Source organism: Triturus cristatus, chromosome 6 (assembly GCF_964204655.1).
Source record: "Triturus cristatus chromosome 6, aTriCri1.1, whole genome shotgun sequence".
NCBI classification, from domain to species: Eukaryota; Metazoa; Chordata; class Amphibia; order Caudata; family Salamandridae; genus Triturus; species Triturus cristatus.
Genome location: NC_140589.1, coordinates 1,207,635,576 through 1,207,642,891, shown reverse-complemented (window position 1 = coordinate 1,207,642,891; position 7,316 = coordinate 1,207,635,576).

Below are 7,316 nucleotides of genomic sequence, written 5' to 3'. Positions count from 1 at the left end.
GGGAAACCACTGACAGTGGAATGTTGCTCTCTATGTCCAGAGCCACGGGATGAAAGAGTTGTTGTCTCTTGGGACCTAAACCCTCAAACAGACTCAAGGCAGACCCAAGCCACACTTTGAGGTCGTTGCTGTTTCTTTACTAACTCTTTGTTAACTTCCTCACAACTTTTGTGCCCTTTTATCGCAATTTCGTATCCTGCTCGATTTCAAACAAGATTCAGAGTGAGAAATGTACCTACCTCTCGGAAGTCATAAAAACAGAAGAGAAATATTCTTAAGGATATGACAGTAATGAAGGGGTAATGAAGGGGTTCACTCAGCAACTGAAGTACAGGTTTGAAGTCAGTTCTAAAACAACATTTGAGGATGTTCCACCTTCTTGCTTCCCATATACTGTAATGCAGGCCCCAGATCAGTTTCACACGTGATGGGAAAATGACTGAGAACTGCCACCAGGGGTAGGCAAGGCATCATGGTTTCCTTATAGGGTGACTGTCTCCCTTGAGGTCATTACGGACACTGTCTCCAGTCCTAAACCTTCCACCTGCACATTATTGTTTTCTGTTGGGTTAGTCTAACAGGTTCATTGAAATCAAAACAGGACTAAAACACTCAAAAGGCATTAGATTATCACATGAAAGTGAAGGACTAGAAACATTGCTCGTAATGACCAGGAGAGAGGTGGTTAACCTATTTACCCACTTTCCTCAATAGTTCAAGTTGAATACGGCCAAAATAATCGGAGTGAAATAGGCTCAGAGACGGTGGGAGGAGAATTCAACCAAGAGGTACAGCCAGGAGCATAGCTGTCAGAGTAGCAAGTGCTTTAGAACCATATTCCAGTGGTGTGAGGGGTCCACTGCACCCGAATTAATGCTGTTTTTTTCTTACTACACTTTGTGTGGACACGATGGCCCATTTTGCTTGCTTGCATTAGTGTTCGGGGAGTCCTTGCTACACCACTGATGGGCACCACCCCACCTAGGCGGCGTGGTGCCTTTAGTGGCAACAAGGGGCAGAACCGGACGGGAACTCTTCTGGGTCCTTCTACCCGGAAGAGTTTGTGGGCTGCGGGGACCCCCGGAAGCGCGTCACGCGGACCACAGGAAACTGGAAACTGGCGGGGGTTTATAAGATCAGGGGGAAGGCAGAACCCCCTCTTTTGTCCTCTCATGGCGTGGACGGCAACATTGCAGGGTCGTGAAGTTACCCACCCACCCATCCCTAAGCTCAGAGTTTTGGTGTAGGCAGGGTCCTGGACAAGAGAAATGACAGGGACTCCGGTTGACGGCGGCTGCTTGGCCCCAGAACAGGGCGCGCAGTCTCTTGTGATCTCCGGGCTGGCAGGAGAGGGGGCTGACCTGCTGGTGGCCCTGGACTCTCTGGCCCTCCCCAGGAAGCCGGCGCTAGTTATCAGCAGTGATGAAACTACCTGAGGCTCTGTTGGCCGGTGGGCGGTCAGCACAAAAGAGAGCAGGGTATCTTGGTTGTGGCCTGCTGGCAAAACACACGGCAAAGGGCCTGTGGAGAGTCAAATGTAAATACAAATGTAGAGATGTAAAGTATATAACCCTGATATCCTCTTGGCGTGCTGTGGTGTCTTAAATAAGCAATAATAAAGTTGGTCAAGAGATTAACAGTGAGTGAGCCAATATTGGAATTGGCGGTATCATGTTAAAATTAATAAAGACGACGCTGTGAAGACCAACTACAGTCTGACGTGTTTTACTGGGTTGTAACCCGCACAGCAAGGGGGGGTGAGAAGGGCGATGGTGTGGTGAATTGCACATCGTATGCCAACTATGCGTATAGCTGTGTTTTTTCCCATGAAGGGAGAATAATTCCCTTCTGCAACATTGTCAAGTCACTGCTCCAGGGCCAAGTCAAACAGGCAATCCTTGTATAACAAGCATTGCCTTAGTTCAGGAACAAGAAACCACCACAGACTCACTGAATGACTAGAACCAGTCGAGGGTTACTCCTTAAGGGTGGTGCACAGCAGAGTACAGTTAATACTAGCATGGCACCCAATGTTTAAGGAGATTTATAACTTTGATAACAATATTACACCTTAACTCAGAAATAAGGGTTCGATAGCAGAGAAATAAAATGCTTCTCTTTCACCTTACTCTTAAGTTTTTTTGTAAAAAAAATATGTATTTATTGGTATAATGCGCAACAGCAAGTGCTTAATTTGAGCCGGTGGTTTCCGGTGCGCGGCACCCTCACTTAATTGTCAACATTTCACTTCACTTCCACAAGGTTGCACTGTCTGGCTAATTCAGAGATGACCACAATAGCAGGTCATTATTAATTCAATACACATTGAAAATGACCATTACCTACCGCCCAAGCCATTCTTATAGCTTTGGTGGCATGAAATAGACCGTCACACTTGTAGGAGTGTGATGATGGTGAGTAGTTGTTTACTATCATTGACAGCATGGCAGGGGTAATGTGTGATGCAAGCTGTTGTGGCTGCCTGAGGAGAGCCCAGGCACTAACTTCTTTTTGACAAATTAAACACTGGCAACAGCAAAGTTTGCAGGAAATAGTACAGCCATGTATACAAAGAGTTCAGTCAACAAAAAAGGAATATCTTTACATGCATTGAAGGGGAGTTTGATCATTGAACCACATAGACAGTACATATTCCATCAGTATGCTTAGGTTCAAATCGTTGCAATATCAATAATGATAACAAATGATAAAACAGAACTGAACATAGCAAGAGAACAGTTTAAACTGTGCAAATAGGGAAAGTAGGGTACCTCCAAACTTCGTCCAGAGCATGGAGGGGGCAGGGGGACGGTCCAGCCGTGATCCCCTATCTGAGTCAGCCCGGCAGACACGGTCAGGGTGGGGTGCTAGCAAATTTGGTCTCCACCGTCTCCAAGTATCTCTGCTAATGGGGGGGGGTGGAGGGGGGTCCCTGTCCATGCATTGCACAGGGCTTTCTACTCTGACAGGATGCCAGTGTGTAGATCGGACAGCCACAGTAGCTATTCTTCGTTTAGCTAGGACCAACGCTAGATCAATTAATTTATTGACAGATTTACGTGCTTCTGAGCGGGAGGTGATCCCCAAGAGATAATGAAGGCCGTTTTAAGGAGTGGGGGGGTCCAAGACCTCCGAGAGAATTTTGGTTATCTCGTCCCAGTAGGGAACAAGCTGGGGGCATGTCCATACCATATAGCTAAAGTCAGCGGTAATGTCCCTGCAGCGGGGACAGGAGTCTGTATTCCCGGGTACATGCGTGCCAGTCTCATGGGAGTGAGGTAAGTGTGATGGAGATAGTTGAAGTGTGTGTATTTGTGCATGTTTCCCAAATCCCGGTTTGGTCTCTCGGTAAAGGACATCCCTTAGTGTTCTCCAAAAACTGGTCTCTTGGCCATGTGAGAAATCATGTATGTTGCAAGGGCTTGCAGATTCACCTCAGACAGTCCTTCAGCTAATGAGGCATATGCTGCTGAGTTCAGGGTTATCCTGCCAGAGATGATTACGGGGTAGGGATGGACACTCTACACATCTCCTTTGCTGTGGTGCTGTTGTGAAATTGCCTCCAAGACCACATCCTGACCTGTTCATACCAGTACCACAGTACGGTAAGCACACATGAATGAATGAAAGGAACTTATAAAGTGCGCAGCTACTAAACAAGAGTGTCCCGGCGCTGGAGGATCATGCATGACAGGACTCAGAGGCACATCTAGCTATTAAAGAGCCAGGTTTTAAGGCGTTTCTTAAAAGCTGTCAAATTAGTTTTTGCTCTCAGAGTGGCAGGTAGTTGGTTCCCTGCTTGAGCGCCCAGGAACCCGAAAGATCTGCCATCCCATACGGGTCAGGCGTACTTTGGGGAGACAGGCGAGGTCAGAGGAGGAAGATCTTAAGGGTCTGACAGGTACATAGCGGCTAGCACGCCTTTTGAGGTAGCCCGCCCCCTTGCCATGGAGGGCTTTGCAGAATATCACCAGGGCCTTAAACGTTATCCTTTCTTTTACTGGAAGCCAGAGTAGAGCCTTGAGATGAGGGGCCATGTGCGACCTGGGCCTCAGTCCAAGGATCGCCGTGGAGTTTGAACCACATGAAGGCACTGGAGGAGGTAGCCAGGTGAACCCAGGTACAGGATATTAGCATACTCTAATCTAGAAGTCACCAGAGCTTGAACCACAATCTTACTGGTATCAGGTGGAAGGAGCGGGAGGAGTCTTTTTAACATGCAACGCATGCCAAAACAGGTACCCACTAATGCCTGGACTTGGGATCTCATAGAGAGGGCACTATCTATGTAGATTCCAAGGTTTTCTACCGTGGTTTCGGTTGAGATGGGGGGGACAGAGCCTCAGGCCACTAATGACTCCAACTCCAACTACAACAAATGCACTCACCTACCCCCAAGCCCTCACCTGACACAACCACACTCTAAACAACGCTCATGCCACTAACATGAATATGCCCCATTCACAAAGCAAGGCCATGCCATGTCCCAGCCTACACAAACCACAAACCCAAGACAGGATGTCCGGGATGCTGGGAGGGTGGGGATCACTAAACATATTGTACAACTCAGAAACAGACACCATTGCCCTCAGCCCATATGGCCCAGGTACATACCCATGCACCATGCGCAATGCACAGGGACTGGCAAAGTACTGACAAGGTAGCTAACACTTGGCCCTGCTGTAGGCAGCACAAGGCCCTCCTGTGACAACTGCAAACTCTAACATAAACACAACAAGCTCAGAAATCTAGGACAGGAACTCACACTCACTGACATGGCAGCATGCGCCATGGTGGGACAGATACATCACCTGGGAGACCGACTGCAAAATCACACCACACCCACCAGCAGGCATCGTCAATCAATCAACAATCGATCAGGGTACTTGTAAGGGGCGCTACTTACCTGTGAGGGTCTCAAGGCGCTGAGGGGTGGGGGGGGGTTCCACCACTGCTCGAAGAGCCAGGTCTTGAGAAGTCTCCTGAAGGCAAGTAGGTCTTGGGTCAGTCGTAGGTGGGTTGGGAGGGTCTTCCAGGTCTTTGCGGCGAGGTAGGAGAAGGATCTGCTGCAGGCGGGCTTACGTTGGATGCGGGGGACAGCTGCGAGAACGAGGCTGCCAGAGCGGAGCTGGCAGGTGGGGGTGTAGAAGCTGAGTCTGATGTGAAGGTAGGCTTGTCCGGCTGTGTGGAGTGCCTTGTGTGCGTGGGTAAGGAGCTTACAGGTGATCCTCTTGTCGATGTGGAGCCAGTGCAGGTCTCTCAGGAGGGGGGTGATGTGGCTGTGGCGGGGGCGTTGATGATCAGTTGTGCCGAGGCGTTTCCGAAGCGTTGTAGCCGCCGTTGGTGTGTGGATGGGAGTCCTGCGTAGAGTGCAGTGGCGTAGTCCAATCAGCTGCTGACAAGGGCCTGTGTCACTGTTCTACTTGTTTAGGTCGGGATCCACCAGTAGATCCGGTGGAGCCTGCGTAGGGTCTCGTAGCAGGAGGAGGAGACGCCGTTGACCTGCTTGGACATGGAGAGGGAGGATGCAAGGATCACTCCTAGGTTGCGTGCGTGTTTGGTGGGTGTCGGTGATGTCCCCAGAGCGATCGGCCACCAGGAGTCGTCCCAGGCTGAGGGTGTGGGTCCGAGGATGAGGACCTCCGTCTTGTCCGAGTTCTGTTTTAGATGGCCGCTCCGCATCCAGTTGGCGATGGCCCTCAGACCCTCGTGGATGTTTGTCTTGGTGGTGTGAGGGTCCTTGGTGAGGGAGAGGATGAGCTGGGTGTCGTCGGCGTAGGAGATGTTTTTGAGGTTGTGGTGGCGGGCCACTTGCGTGAGGGGGGCCATGTGGATGTTGAACAGCGTCGGGCTGAGGGATGATCACTCATCCCTTACACAAGCAAACACCCCCGGGGTAGCCAATGGAGTCACACACTCTCACAATGGACATGTGACACAACAAGATCAAGCCACAGCCAAAAAAGCATCCAAGGCCAAATGAGACATGTCAAAGACCCTTGATAACATTTCAATCAGTCCCCTGCAACATACCCATCCACAAGTGAACATTGATGTGAATGCTAGGCACATACAACTACCTTGAGGAACTGTGGCAACTAGAACATGTATGAAACATGGATGTTGCATGAAACAGCATTAACATTGTCTCTCTCTCACACACAGGGCAACGTCATGGATCTCCCCCCAACACTGGGGGGGAACAATCACAGGCCCAGGCTCGGCAGGAAGATGATCCCACCGGCAGCAATGACTCTCAGCACTCCGTAGATGACCCCAACCAACCTGGACCCTCTGATGCCCAAGCTCCTGCAGCACCTGTGTCAGGTACATCTATGCCAACCACCACCCCCATTCTTGCCACATCCAGGGAGACACCCAGGAGCCCTGCCCACACAGAACAACTGAGCCAGTCTGACCTGGAGGGACAAGGTTCTCCGGCCACCCAGGAGGAGGCAGACAACCCTGCAAATGCCATCCCTCAGGGGTCCCGTAGACCCGATGTGCCCACAACGGCAGGCCAGGCTCGTGTGGGCAGGGGTGGTGGGAGTGGAGGCAGGCGGAGGCGCGAACCTGACCAGTCAGCTGAAGGAACCGGCATGTCACACATATGCCACATCTTGGACACATACCGGCGTGACACCAGGGGCATCAGCCAGGTAGTGGCGACCCTCAACAAGATTAAGAACCAGCAGGCCGAGCAACACGCCAGTCAACAACAACACCAAGGACGGATGGAGGCAAGACTGGCTGAGCTCCTGGCGGTGCAAACGGACATAAGCCGTTCACTCCGTCGGATCACCGACAACATGGCCAACCCTCCCTGTGCCCCCAGGCGAAGACCACCACCAGCCACAGGGAGGGAGGAGGAGGAGGAATCGTCCGACGGAGCGTCACAAACATTGTCAAGGCCTGCATCTGAGGGTCCCCCGAGGAAGGTGGGTCGTCCACGGAAAAGACCGTGAGAGGCAGCGGACCATCCACATCTCCCAGGTCACCTGGCCTGGCACCTGGCCCTCATGCGCAACAGCAGCACCTCATCCAATGACATTCTCTGCCACATGGACTTGCTGGTCACAGTCTGACCAATGATGACCAACACTGTGGTCTGGACTCTGATGACTCCAAATGACAAGGATCCCATCTCCCCCTGTGAACTTTGGATTCCATGCACACTGTTTAGTTTCTATTTGTCCACACTAAACAGGCCCCCCACCGAGAATAAATCTTAATTTCTTCAATTAGATGTTGCATTCATTTTGCATGAGTACACAACCTACGTGTGGGGAAATGTCAAACTATGCCTGTTGAACTAA